Genomic DNA, 15,714 nt, shown 5'->3' on the forward strand with positions numbered 1-15,714 from the left:
TTCATATAGCCAAGTCCAACAATGTGACCATATAGGTAATAATTTACATTCTGGCCCAGTAGGATCAATCTGAGTCCAAAATGGGTTTGGTTTTTGTCTCAGACTAAATTCCAATGGAGCCGTGTCACAGAGGGGAGGGGGTTTTATCACACTGTGGGCCAGTGGGCCCGCCCCAGTGCTTAATGCAAGGCCAGTGCCCGGGAATAAACCAGCGCCATGCGCAGGAAGCAGCCAGTGCCGGTCTATTCATGTAGAAAAAAACAAAAGCAATGTAACTAGTGGTAAATTTGCTTTAAGTATCCACAAATCAGTTACTAAACATGCTTTTAATAATTTTACATTTACAGCTCAGAATTCAGTCAACAGTTTATAGCATTTTAGCAACCTGGTTAAACATGTATTTAAAGGGGAACTCCCGTGACAACCAAAAATCTTCATAGCCATACATATTCAAATATTCATTTTTTGGCTGCATCCTGTAAATCATTGATGTCAAACTGCAACGGCAGCTGTTGCAAAACTACAATTCCCATCATGCATCAACAGCTAAACCTTTGGCTGTGCAGGTTTGATTGGAATTTTAGTTTTGCAACAGCTGTAGTGCCGCAAGTTTGACACCCCTGCTGTAGGTTATATAAGACTATTGTCAACCTATCATTGAACTAAAGTTTTTACACTTTCTGAGACATGAATACTTCTGCACACAGCGCAGTCTATGTGTTTTTCCAGTATCTGTGGCTGTACAGTAGGGAGGGGGGATCTTCAGCCTTCTATGTAACTAAATATTAATGTGATCTGGATGTAAATCTCCATGGTATATCTGAGTAGGGCATCATAATCAGAGAAACTGCCAGGAAACAGTGATTTTGATGATCAAGCTAGCAGACAGAAGTTGGACTATGTGTCTCTAAAAAGCAACTTTGGGAGAATTAGGAGAATACTGATACTGAGTAACTTAGTTTTTTTCTTTAATGGTATAAAGTAATACATACAAAAACATACTATCAAAATGTTTCTGTTATTTCATAGAATTGTAAAGGAACATCAATTCTGTGCTACATATATGCTTTCAGATTATTCAACTTAGAATCAATTTACGTCGAATATATTTCTACTCATGCATGTGTATCGCAATAACAAAATATTTGCCAGGAAACGTTACCACGGAAGCTAATAAACCTGAAAAATTATAGACATATGATGACATTTCTAAACACATAATTTCAGCAATACAATGATGGAAAAAGGGATCTTGCAATAATAATTATAGCGATAAAAAAAATGGTGGCACAGTTAAGTCCCAGCATTTAAAAGGATTATCCAGCGCTACAAAAACATGGCCACTTTTCCCCCTCTCTTGTCTCCAGATTGGGTTGGATTTCAAACTCAGTTTAATTAAAGAAAATGGAGCTTAATTGCAAACCACACCTGAACTGGAGACAAGAAAGGGGGGAAAGTGGCTATATTTTTGTAGCGCTGGATAACCCCTTTAAGCATTGTCAAGATGGCTTATACGGTCCACATATTGTCTAGTAGTCTAATTTTTTTACTGACCAATGGCATACCTTTAATGGAGGTAGAACAGGCTGGATTGCTGCTATAGGGTCCAGGGGCTGAGCGGCTGCTGGGCCCCTCTGCATCCATCAACTGCCTCTCACTGCCACAACTTTCAAATGGATCAGTGTAATCAGATTCATCTGGATTCAATAGAAAGCGATGGAGCAAGGACACGTTGTCTGTCTGCTCCATAGCTGACACTTAGTTGCAGGCCTATATATGATGGTGACCTACAGGGACTTCCCCTTTTGTACCAGGTGAAAGGGGGCATATTACAGTGTCCGGGTGCAAAATGAAGCACAATACTGTGTGGGGGCACGAATAAGAGCACTACTGATATAATAACTAAAATTGATTGGGCAGTTGTGGCCCGTCTGGATTCTGGTTGTTTTTGACAACTCTATTACTAGACGTGAACAAAGCTGACCGCCCCTCTTCAGGCCAGTTTGACACAGGCATATTATAGCCAGTTTTTTGTGTCCATATTACGGCCACAAGTCCGAGCCTGACTGAGGCTCTGATGACATGAACTGACAGCCGCCAGCTTGGCTGGGACTTGACTGGGTCGTAATGTGGATACAAAAAGTTGCCCATTATATAAAGTCTTATTTCTCTTAACAAGAAGAACAAAATACCAGTCTTGCAGAGTCACGTCGTGAACCTCAGTTTCCCAGTCAAGGCCATTAGCTGTTGAACACACAGTGGGTTGTGTATGTTTCTATAACTATAAATTAGACACCTATTAATCACAAAATCACAGGGTAATGGAAACAGGCAAGAAGGCCTCCACCTCTGATCTGCGTCTTGTAATTCTGTCAGACTGTTTATGTTGTAGTAAATGTATCGCCTCCGAGCAGTCACTTAGAAAGGAAGTATAATTCTTCAAAGTCCACACAAGGATGAAGGCTTCTAAGTATGAAAAATAATTATCAGGTATAGCTACTAATAGGCAGCTGCCTATCTACGCATTCCCCAACAACAAAGGCTTATCCCTATTTTACTGTTTCCATGAGAGGTAATTAACTGAAAATTATAGGAAAAAATTTAGGAAAAAAGTCTCTATATATGTTTTCAGGTTGAACCTGACAATTGTAGATTGGGTTACAACCAAGAGGAACACATTCAATAGGTGAAGACACTCAAAAAGTGAATGATTTGATCATTTTCTTGGGGCAGCAATGACTAAGCATTCACTTTCTCCACCTGCCTTTGGGTAGAAAAGATTTTTAAAATTCCAATAGAAATGATGCCTCAATTATATAGAGTAGATCTATAACAGCACCTACTGTATAGAATTTTATAGGTCTAATCTGTTACTTTCCCCCTCTGGCTCCCCCTGTGCCATTGGCTTTACTCAGAAGTACCTATAGTTGTGTTTTTTTTTCCTTCACAAACTTTTATAAGAATGCCTAAAGAAAATCCTAATTTGTCATCACTCTTCCATAGAAAGGACAGGCAAAAAAACCCTCTCACGCCATGGGAAGGTCGCCTTTATTTTGAGTCAGTGCCTCAATCTAGCTAGGAGTCAGATTGTCGGCTGATCGTTGTCTTTCAACTTGTTGAAAAAAAACTACGATAAAGTCGGTCTGCTGGCCCCCGATCCGTGTAATAGGAATGGCCGCAGCCACCCGATTGGTCTAACGCTCGCCTGGACAGCCCCACCGGAGCTCCCCTGGATCACTGTCGGCATGTGTAATAGCACCAACAGTGAACAGGGAATGAGGAGCAAGCGGGTGCTGATCTGACGGGTCGGAGCCCGCTTGCTCCTAAATATCGGCCCGTGTAATAGGGCCTTTAGAATACCGACTAGGGATATGTGCCAAGACAAAAATCTCTCCAAAAGGAAACAAGATCCAGCATTAGACAGCTGTTTAATGGCTATTGTTCGTCACCAGTACAGATGCAGGATGCTTACTGGCTATTGAGAGGCCTATTATGGTGAAGCCAAAATGATACTAATTCTTTTTGAGAAGAGCATCATAAAGACATGTGGAGACTTGAAGGGGTTATCCAGGAATTTTTTTTATATAAAGATGCCCTGTTGGAAAACAAACATCTTATGCTTACCTGTCCGTGTTCCCCCGGTGTCCTGATATGGTGTCTCCAGTGTCCTCATCTTGTTATGTTTTCCAACAGAGCGACTTTATATATCTAATGTCGGATAACCCCTTTAAAGGCCATTCCTGCTCAAGGAGTATTTAATAATGCCCCTTTGGTCAACAATCAGAAAGTAGAAACATATTTAAAGGAGAAGTCCAGTGAAAATGTTTATTAAAGTATTGTATTGCCTCCAAAAGTTATAGAAATCACCAATATAAACTTATTATGGTAAAAGCTAATAAAGTGCTTTTTTCCCCTGCACTTACTACTGCATCAAGGCTTTACTTCCTGGATAAAATGGTGATGTCACGACCTGACTCCCAGAGCTGTGCAGGCTGTGGCTGCTGGAGAGGATGATGGCAGAAGGATGGTCAGTGTCCCTCCAGTGCCTTGTGTCCTTCAGTGTTCCTCTGGCATCATCCTCTCCAGCAGCCACAGCCCGCACAGCTCTTGGAGTCGGGTCGTGACATCACCATTTTATCCAGGAAGTGAAGCCTTGATGCAGTAGTAAGTGCAGGGAAAAAAACGCTTTATGTGCATTTCCCTTAATAAGTGTATATTGGTAATTTGTATAACTTTTGGGGGGCAGTACAATACTTTAATAAAGAAAAAATACCATGTTCTTTTCATGTTCATTTCAAAATCCAAAAAGGACATATAAATCAAGTTTAAACTAATAATAGAAATTCCTAATAAACTACTGTATGACATGCTGCTTATCCATCGACTATCACCTCTTAACATGTATACATGTATGTACATGAAATCTGTCAACGACCAAGCCAGTAGGTTCTGTGACTACCAGGAGAACATTATATTTCTATTAATAGGCATGGTTACTTAGATAAAAATCATTGATTGGTTGGGGAGTCAAGGCTTTCTAGCACATGTTAACAGTTTTTTGAACAGTTTAAGGTACACAGAACCCCCGCCCCACATTGGGTGATCTCACCTCCTTAATCTAATTTCTTGTATCATCACACCATGCCTGACCTCTTCCATCATCTGAGCAGTACCTTATGCGCTGAGGTAGATTTGTTATTATATCATATCCCCTTTGTGTCGTTACTTGATCTCAGATGTGATCACTCTCTTGGTGTAGTTCCTTCTAATAATCCCTATTGATTCCAGCACAGAGGGGGTCTGGATGGGGAAGCTACTTCCATAGAAGTGTTCAGAGTTGGTGTAAGCATGAAACAATGTTTATGGCACCTGACTTCAATTACGACCTCATGCGGTCCAGCAAATCCTATCAATATTAAGCCTTTATAGAGCCTGCAGCAGCTTTTCCATGTGAACTTGAGTCTAGGGCAGGATAGATGTCAATTGCTATTGACTGGAGATTGGCAGTGCCAGGACATATGCCCTTGCCATAGTATCCTGAGCATCTACTATGGTGGGAAGGGAGACCCAGAGCAGCAGAAAGATTGAATAGTAAGTAACTGGGAACACTAATTTCATTCATGTCCTCAGCAGGATTGAGCTATGCCCAGGACAAATCTCTCTTTAACAAGCCCAGTAAGAAACAGGCCCTTTTAGTTGGCGCGTCCAGGGAAGCTGCCCTCGGCAGACCTGCGGTGAATGCTGTCATACCGCTCTAAGCAAGAAATGACATTTAGCAGAGGGGGCTCCCTGTGTGCTACAGGCAGATTTACTTGATGCTTTCCAGACTCTCTTTGAAGCCTGTCTGAAAACTGCTTGCCAGGCCTACAGTCATTGTTAGCGTAATAAGCCTGCTCTAAATAGGAGTTTACATTGAATAGAAAATCTCATTAAGAAAATTACTTCGAGGACAAAAATCACCTGCATGAAAACTAGGGCTCCCCGTGTACCCAATATAGACCAGATATATATCGAAATGCCTGAAACACTTCCTCAAGATAATATTGGGTCAAGGGCCAATGGATCTTGCATCAGTATTTGCGATATCCAAACCAGGACTACAACCTTTTAGGTAGAACATAAAGATATACATTTTTTCAGTATTTTGGACCCACTAGTTTCGGATTACAAATACAGATGCCAAAAACTGACATAAGGGGGACAGTAGCCTAAGGATAGGTTTACATATGTCCATATTAACTTTACCATAGGCCCCGGGCTGTTTACCAAGCCTGGCCCCCCCACCCCTCTGTAACTATGGCAGCACTAGCGTGGTATTCATAGTACAGGATAAATAATGTTATAATGCCCTGATTTGTGGCAGAACTGTAGCCAGAAGATAATAAATCACCTAAAGTATGAGTCTGTTTGGGTGGCCATGGGCCCCCCAGCAGCCCAGGGCCCCAGGCTACCGCCCTGTTATAATCCACTACTGCATATGGTCATGGTATGTGCTGTCTATGTGCCAGATCATAAGAATACTGCATATATAATTATTTTAGATCCGATGAAACTACACTAGTCCATATATCCAGCGCTGTGCCCTTTTTCAGCCTATGGGGAACCAGATGGAAGATCAGAAGCAACAGCTCTGGTATCCAAAGTACCCATGTATATTTGTGCAGGTCCCATGATGTATGTGTCCATACTAATGCTATACATCGCTACCAGTGGCGGTCTTTGGCACCAAGCACCCCAAGCGATCGCTTGGGGCCCCCAACATCCAGGGGGGCCCCCACGCCCCGCTCTTGTGCTCAAGAATGCTGGACAGGGCCGCTGCCCCGCTTGCTGCTGCCATCTGAACTGTTACTATGAGCACTCGTAATGAGCCCTCATATTTACATGCAGCAGCACTGACAGGGCGGGAGACATTGGCCCCCTTCCTGTCAGTCACTCTTGTGGCCGCAGGAAGGGTTTTCCCTGCGGTCACAAGTGGCAGCTTTGTCCTTGTGGTGCCGGCACTCCAGTGACATCACTGGAGCATCAGCGCCAGGACAAGGGGAGTGCGGCCTCTTGTGATCGCAGGGAAAACCCTTCCTGCGGCCACAAGAGTGAAGAGAAGAGGAGGCACCCGGACCCAGGTGAGTATAAGTGTTTGTTTTATTGTGTTATATACTATATGGGAGGGGGAGCACACAGGGGTCTGTTTAACTGGGGGAGCGCACATCGGGGGTCTATATAAATGGGGGGAGCACACAGGGGGGCTTTAGACTACTGGGGCTTCACAGAGGGGTCTATATACTACTGGGGGCAGCACACAGGGGGTCTATATACTACTTGGGGCAGCACAATGGGGTCTATAAACAACTTGGAGAACACACAGGAGGTCTATATCCAAGTGGGGGAGCACACAGAGGGGGCTATATACTACTGGGGGAGAACTCAGGGGTATATATACTACTGGTGGGGCACACAGGGGGTCTATATACTACTGGGGGAACATACAGGGGGTCTATATACTACTTGTGAGGCACACAGGTGGTCTATATATAACTGGGGGATCACACAGGGGGCCTGAATACTACTGGGGCAGCAAACAAAGGGTCTATATAATACTGGTGGGACACACAGGGGGTCTATATACTACTGGGGGAACCATACAGGGGGTTTATATACTACTGGAGGAGCACACAGGGGTCTATATCCAAGTGGGGGAGCACACAGGAGGTCTATATCCAAGTGGGGGAGCACACAGGGGGGCTAAATACCCCTGAAGGAGCACACAGGGGGGCCTATATACTAGTAGGGGAGCACACAGGGGGTCTATATACAACTGGGGCAGCACACAGGAGGTCTATATACTTCTGGGGGAGCACACAGGGGGGGCTATATATAACTAAGGGAACACACAGGGGTCTATATACTACTGGGGGAAGCAAACAAGGGGTATATACTACTGGGGGCAGGACACAAGGGGTATATACTATTGGGGGCAGCACACAAGGAGTATATATTACTGGCGGTAGCGCACAAGGGGTATATACTACTGGGGGAAACACACAGCGGTCTATTGTTTTGGAACGTGTGTCGAGGGGGGGCCCTAGACCTAACGTCGCTTGGGGCCCCAGAAATGCCAAGACCGCCCCTGATCGCTACCGGGACACCATATAAATAACTGCGCCACTAGTAACACACACTGCTGAACCTACTTATAGGACACAGTTCAGATTAAAGGGGTTATCCAGTACTACAAAAACATGGCCACTTTCTTTCAGAGATAGCACCACTATTGCTACAAAAGTTACAAAACCTGCACCCAAACTGGAGACAAGAATGGTGCTTTCTCTGGAAGAAAGTAGGCATGTTTGTGTAGCGCTGGATAACCCCTTTAATATTCAAGCCACCTTTATTAGGACATGGACACTTTGACAAAAAAAAAAAAAGTTCCAAAATGGAGGTAAAGGAATAAAATAAAAGTTGGGGACATCTAGCTGGACAGATTTCAAAAAAGTCTAATTATTGTAATGACACTGGCTGGTCAAAGAACTACAGCAGAATATCACCGAGGAGGAACTATCTGAGGTTATTAAGGCCCTCCCAAATGGAAAATCGCCAGGCCCTGATGGTCTCCCCTATTCCTATTACAAATCTTTCTCCTCTATCCTTGCTCCACACATGTTGATCTTGTTCAATTCCTTCCTTGAAGGGAGGCCTATCCCCACCACTATGCTCAACTCTTTTATAACAGTCATCCCTAAAACCGGAAAGGATCCGGCGGATCCTGCAAGCTATAGGTCCATCTCACTGCTTAATGCAGATCCAAAGATTTTTACTAAAATATTGGCGTTAAGATTGGGAGGAATTTTACCTGACTTAATCCATAAAGATCAGGTGGGTTACCTTCTTAATCGTCAAGCTGGCGATAATACTAGGAGGACCATAAGCTTGGTGGATGTCATGAACAGGACTGGATCAAAGGGGCTACTCCTGAGTTTAGATGCAGAGAAAGCCTTTGATAGGCTAGATTGGGAGTTTCTTTTTGAGGTCTTGCACCACTGTGGTATATCAGGCTCCTTTCTACGCGCAGTAAGGGCTCTCTATGTGGGGCCTGCTGCCCGAGTAAAGTTGCCACACGCCACCTCTGACCCTATTCTAATTCAGAATGGGATGTGACAGGGGTGCCCCCTTTCACCCCTCCTGTTTGTGCTCAGCATTGAGCCCCTTGCAGCCCTCATACGATTATCTCCAGACGTACAGGGAATCTTAGTGAGGGGAAGAGAGTTTAAGCTCTCACTTTTTGCTGACGACATATTACTGATGCTCCGTAACCCCATGGTATCCCTCCCTAACCTACACTCCATATTGGACTCTTACGGTATCCTTTCCGGTTATAGGATAAATACTCATAAAATGGAAGCACTACCTATAAACCTCACTGATCCAGTGATTTCTTCACTGAAATCAGCATTCCCATATAAATGGAATGACACCTCGATCCGCTACTTGGGCACTAACATTACTTCCCAATACCGAACTCTTTACTCCCATAACTTTCCCCCTCTTTTCCAAACCATTAAAGCAGGCCTTACTAAATGGACTACCCTCCCACTGTCGTTACCAGGGAGAGTCAATGCCATCAAAATGAATGTCCTCCCTCGCTTTTTATATCTGCTGGAAACTCTTTCAGTTCGCATACCACGAGGGGTTCTACGGAGATTCCAGGGGGCATTACTGCGCTTTGTGTGGAATGGGGGCCGCCACAGAATCTCCCAAACTGTGCTCTATGCTGGTAAAACGGCCGGAGGCCTAGCTATGCCTAATATGTATGCCTACTACTTGTCTACTCACTTGCGGTCCATACCGCGGTGGACGGCTAGACCTGCATTTACTAAATGGATGGAACTGGAGAAAATCTGGCTGGCCCCCATACACCCATGCGAACTGTTGTGGTCCCCAACATCTTCGACGGATCATTCCACCCTCTTGGGACCTATGAGGCACACAGTAGACATTTGGTCGACTGCCTGTAAAACCTATCCTCTACGTTCTACCCCTTCTCCGTTGGCCCCCATTATATACACTAGTGTGGTCCCTGAGGGTTGTTCCTATGAGACCATAGCCCCATGGCAGTCTGCAGGTCTGTTTCATTTTGCTGACGTGGTTGACCCCTTCACTAGACGGGTACTGCCCTTCCCTAAGTTAGAGATAGAAAGGACCTCCCTCTGAGAGCCACGGCATACCATGCAGCTCTATCCTATGCAGCGGCAGCAATGACGGGATACGCTCCCTTCCCTAAACCTACAGCCTTTGAAAGGCTTTGTAAATATAATCCCTAATGGCCTGATCTCTTCCATTTACTCTCTGCTCACTTGTCCCTCTGAGGGTCAAGAGGTGTCACACGCCTACATGGCTAAGTGGGAGGCTTACCTTGGGAGAAGGATTCCCCCCCCCATATGGCAGATTATTTGGTCCCAGGCAGCTAAGTCCTCCTCCTGTGTCTCCTTTCGGGAAAATCAATATAAAATTATATTCTACTGGTACCATACACCTGACCTACTCCATCGCCTCTACCCAGAGACCCCGCCCACCTGTTGGAGATGTCTCTCCGCAGTGGGCACACTCCAACACATTTTCTGGGACTGCCCGAAGCTACGCCCTTTCTGGGGGGGCATACAGGGTTTACTGACCTCAGTTCTTGGTAAAGTCCTCCCGATGGACCCCATGATATTTCTTCTTAATGTGCCACCTAAAACTATGTCCAAAGACACAGCCAGACTGCTCCTCCATATATTGACAGCCGCAAAATGCCTGCTGGCCAAATACTGGAAGCAGACTTCTATTCCCACTGCGGCTGAGCTCGTTGCTCGTATCCTAGAAATTAGACGGATGGAAATGATGACGGCTGCACAAGACCTCCGGATGGAGAAAGGTAAAAAAATGTGGTCCTTGTGGGACGAGTATTACGATCGATCCTACAATGTCTCGGCAACCTGACTGCTCCCCTTGTGAAAAATAGTTTGTGATCCTGTCCTTCCCCTTCCTTCCCTGGTCTTCGTCTTGTCTGGGTCTTGTCTCCCCCTGTCTTAGTGTTCTGACATGTTTGTATAAGTTTATTGGTCAGGTTTTTATACCTACATTGGATTGTTCTTTTTGGCTATGTTCACACTACGTATATTTCAGTCTGTATTGCGGTCCTCATATTGCAACCAAAACCAGGAGTGGATTAAAAACACAGAAAGGATCTGTGCACACAATGTTGAAATTGAGTGGATGGCCGCCATATAACAGTAAATAACTGCCATTATTTCAATACAACGGCCGTTGTTTTAAAATAACAGCAAATATTTGCCATTAAATGGCGACCATCCACTCAATTTCAACATTGTGTGGACAGATCCTTTCTGTGTTTTTAATCCACTCCTGGTTTTGGTTGCAATATGAGGACCACAATACTGACTGAAATATACGTAGTGTGAACATAGCCTTAATGTTATAAGAGTGATTTAGGTTATATTGCTAAGATTACTGGCGACTTTTTGATGCTGTACAATGTAGTACTCACACGCTGCCTATGGCCGCCTTGTCTTTCCAGATCCAATTTGCCTCTTCTTCATTGTTGTACTGTCTGTTTTATTGAAAAATCTTTATAAATAAACAATTTATAAAAAAAAAAAAAAAACTACAACAGAAATACCTTTCCCAGGTCGGTCTTAACACTTTTCCCCAGTACTCAGATACCCCCAGGACTTACAGTAGGGCCAAACTGTGTAATAACTAAAATACTGGAAGAATAAATATGTGAAAACCTATAACAATAACAAAAATAGGAATTTACCAACAGATGACACAAACCAAATGATGATGAGAACAAATGATGGGACAGACCAATGATCTGCATATCAATCAGGAATTAGAGCATACAGGTGATGAACAAAAACAACCAACAAAAACTGACCTTAAAGGGGTTGTCCAGCAAAAATCTTTCTTTCAAATCAACAGGTGTCAGAAAGTTATATAGATTTGTAATTTACTTCTATTCAAAAATCTCAAGTCTTCCCATACTTATCAGCTGCTGTATGTCATGCAGGAAATGTCATTTTATTTTCAGTCTGACACAGTGCTCTCTGCTGACATCTCTGGCCGAGACAGGAACTGTCCAGAGCAGAAGAGGTTTTCTATGGGGATTTCTAGAAAACTGAGACAGAGTTCCTATCTCGGCCAGAGATGTCAGCAGAGAGTACTGTGTCAGACTGAAAATAAAACAACACTTCCTGCAGGACATACAGCAGATAATAAGTATGGGAAGACTTGAGTTATTTTAATAGAAGTAAATTACAAATCTGTATAACTTTCTGATATCAGTTGATTAGAAAGAAAAAGATTTTTGCTGGAGTAGCCCTTTAACCACCTTTCGCTGTATTTATACCTAGACGTATCCCTGAACATAGACTCACCATATAGCACTGATCCTCCCGGTCCCTGAAAATATCCCTAATGAAAAAACTCTAATCTGTAAAACTTATCCTAGCAGAAACAGGTAGGCACTAGGACCCGGGAACGAAAAAAAACAAGACTGAGCAAATACTGACAAGGAGCAAATTTTAGGGAAAGCAAAGGCTGCACAAGAATAAACCAAAAGCAACTAAAATAACTCAAAACTAGGCTAGAACAAGGAGCTAGAGAAATGCAAGTAATACTGGGTTTCAGCTGCTCCACACTAGTCAATGAGCTGTGAGACAGTTGCTTAGCTAATAGACTGGATAAGACAGTATAGCAGGATGATTCCCCCTACCGGTAAGAATTCTGATGAATGTGCCGATGTCTAAGCCGAGTATTCCTGTTGGTCCTATGGATATTATTGAAAGTGGTAATAAAATTCATATATATCAGGAGTATTATCCCCAGGCTGCACAGGTGGACAGTGCCAAGGCCTTCATCAGTATAGCCTGGATACATAATAAAATAATATAATGCAGCCTAATATTACACTATCACCCTATAATAAGGTTTCATTATATAAATTTGTACTTTTTCTTTTATTTTATTTAGCTTACATTCATAGTCATTAGAAATGTGAAGCTGAGAAGAAAAAACAAAGCATAACCAAAGGACAGGAAAAATGCAAAGTACAATAAGCTTTTCACTGAGGATTTATATACACCTCATATTTATATGCAATGATATTGTTGTCAGATCAAAACAAGATCATTGCAATATATAACTATTTAAAGGGACAGTAAAAGATTAATCAGTTGGGGATCAAAAATACTAGGAAACCAACAACAAGCAGGTCCACTACTAGTCACAGATCTCTTATTAGGCTATGTTCACACTACGTAAAAGTACGGCCGTTGTTGCCATCGACAACAACGGCCGTACTTTCTACGCCCAGAAACACTGCCTATTGTTCTATGGTATCCTGGTCGGATCCGGCCGGGATCCCATACGGACCCACAAAGAACTGATATGTACGTTTTCTGCAGCCGCAATTCAGTGAGTTGCGGCCGCAGAAGCCCTGTCAGTTCACACAATGAAGCGAGTGGCTCTGGCCGCTTGCTTCATTGTGCGCTGTGTGAAGTTCTGATGCGGGCGTGCGCTAATGCGCCTGTATCAGAACACTGCAGCCGGAAAGATCATCAGAATGATCTTGTCAGAGACCGGCCGTTTCGTGACCCGGCCGGGTCACAGAACGGCCGGTCCTATACGCAGTGTGCACATAGCCTAATAGTGTACTGTTCTGAGTTGGCTATGAATCTAGTTAGTTCCGTAATCCAGACCTAAGGCCCTAATATGGCATTTATTCTATAAAGCATCAAACAACAAAGCATCCCATTGTAGGCTATGTTCACATAACGTTCTTTTCAAGTAAAGAACGGACGCTGATTGCAATGGCCTCAGCATCCGTTCTTTACTGCATGGGCGGCATTGCATTGAAGTCAATGCAATGCCGCCCGCTGTGTTCTCACATCGTTATTCTAACGCCCGATCTTTAGAACGGGCATTAGAATAATGTGCCTGTGTATTTTTTCTGGAAGTTGTTCACTGAACAGCGTCCGGAAACATCAGCTGTTCACACAACGCAATGTGCAGCGCGGCCGCACACTGCATTGGAGTGAATGGCTAATTGATTTGCGGGCACAGTGCCCGCAAATCAATTGTCTAAAAAGGATGTGCCTACAGCCGGTACAGAGGTATCGGCTGCAGAAACGGGCTGAGTGCAGCCCAACGGCCGGCTGTTTAACAGCGTCTGTTGATATGCAACGGACGCTATTAAACGTTGTGTGGACCTAGCCGTACAGATCAGTGCCTCTCCAACATCATTGTATGTTCTGTTGATTTCCAATAAGGCGGCATAGTAGATAAGTCAATTTTCATATCTGCAAAGTGTAAGACTCTGTCTGCATGCTGATGGTTTCCTAGTAGCAACGGGATTTTTTTTTTTTTGGAGACTTGGTTATTTGTCTGTGCATGGGTTTTAATTACCCCTTGCATTCATTCATAGAAAAATATAACTGCTTTCTTTTAGAAACAGCGCCTCTCTTATCCTCAGTTTGTGTGTGGTATTGCAGCTCAGTCCCAATGAGATGAATAAAAGCAAGTTGTAATGCCACACACAACCTGAGGGCAGGTGGGCTTTGTTTTTTTGGAAAAAATCAGTTACATTTAACTTATCCTGAAGAACCCCTTTTAATACAATGAGCTACATAACGTGACTTTACACAGAAGTTGTAGCTCCACTCCATAAGCAGAATGGTGGCTCAGTAGTTATCACTTTATTTGTACCACTAGAGTCCTGGGTACGAGACTAGCCGTACACAAATATCACGCCAGCCTGACACTGTATTTTATTGTAGAGAGCCAAGCCGAGCAGTGAGAAGCAGACACGAGCAGCCCATACAATTTGGCAATTAGTGGAGGTCTTGGCATCTGGACCCCCACGATCAAGACTCCTCACATGGTCCTATGGCATAACAGTAGCTGTTTTTTTTTTACTTTAGGTAAGCTTTAAGAAATGTTGAAACATAGTATTTTCACGTATATTACACAAAAAAATCCACGTGAAATTTACCTTTTATTGATTTCAATTGAATATGTGAATTCGCAGCAGAAAACTGGGGTCTGCCTAGATTAATCCGACACATTCTCTTGCAAATCCACTTCAGATTCTTCCTCTAAAAAAAAAAATTAAGAAGCAATATCAGTTACCACACTACAATACTTACAATCTTAGGAGCCGATCTCCTGTTTATCTCAGCAGCAGCAGTATTTCAAATACAGGACCACACTGCCATCTACTGGAATCAAGGTGACAGTTTTCAGCTTTTCAAATTTTTTTGATTTTTTTAATTCTTAATTCTGTAAACTGGATGAATTATTTCAAGCAGGGTCCTTTTATATTTTTTAGAATTTTTTAAATTATATTATTATTTATTTTTTAGAGAGCTTTAACAGGGATCCCATTCAGTTGCATACAGAGGCTTATAGAAATATGAACGTCACATACTGTGTGTACAGACCTTTGTCCAGGAGCCATGGACATGGCGTACAGTGCACAGCTATCTTTGTGCAGTCTATAGAGTTAAAGAGGTAGTTCACAAAAGAAAATCTTTTAAATCAACTGGTGACAGAAAGTGACAGAGATTTGTAATTTACTTCTATTTAAAAAAGTATTCCAGTACTTATCAACTGCTGTATGTCTAGCAGGAAGTTGTATTTTTTTACAGTCTGGAGAGCAGGAGAGGTTTACTGTGGGGATTTGGTATTTCTCAGGACAGTTCCTAACATGGACAGAGGTGGCAGCAGAGAGCACCGTGTAGGACTGGGAAGAATACACCACTTCCTGCAGGACATCCAGCAGCTGATAAGTACTGGACGACTTGAGATTTTTTAATAAAAGTAATTTACAAATCTCTGCCATTTTTGGCTACAGTGTGCATGACTGACCACCACTCCTTTCATCCAGGGAAAACACAGAACCCCTGTTCTTGTATTAGCTGAGGGTCCTACATAGGAGGATAGGGGATGAGGGAGTTTCCTAGAAAAGACCTTGATAGCACATAAATCTGTAACTGTCCCTGCTGTTCAGTTGGAAGCCCCCTACTGCACATCTACTGAGCTATGCACTGAACCGTAACTAATACATGTTCAATGCATCCACCAGGTAGAGGCAGCTTGTATCCTTGACAATACTCGGTAGTACTGTGCGGTTATGTGTGAACACTATGAAGCAGTATA

The 15,714-nt window shown here is 43.2% G+C and overlaps 1 protein-coding gene across 1 annotated transcript in view; it reads left to right on the forward strand.

Moving 5' to 3' along the window:
* The window catches only part of RPL35 (ribosomal protein L35), a 446,139-nt gene that overhangs the window by 361,873 nt on the left and 68,552 nt on the right, over window positions 1-15,714 (forward strand). The window lies entirely within an intron of this gene.

Source organism: Dendropsophus ebraccatus, chromosome 10, assembly GCF_027789765.1.
Source record: "Dendropsophus ebraccatus isolate aDenEbr1 chromosome 10, aDenEbr1.pat, whole genome shotgun sequence".
Classification (NCBI taxonomy): Eukaryota; Metazoa; Chordata; class Amphibia; order Anura; family Hylidae; genus Dendropsophus; species Dendropsophus ebraccatus.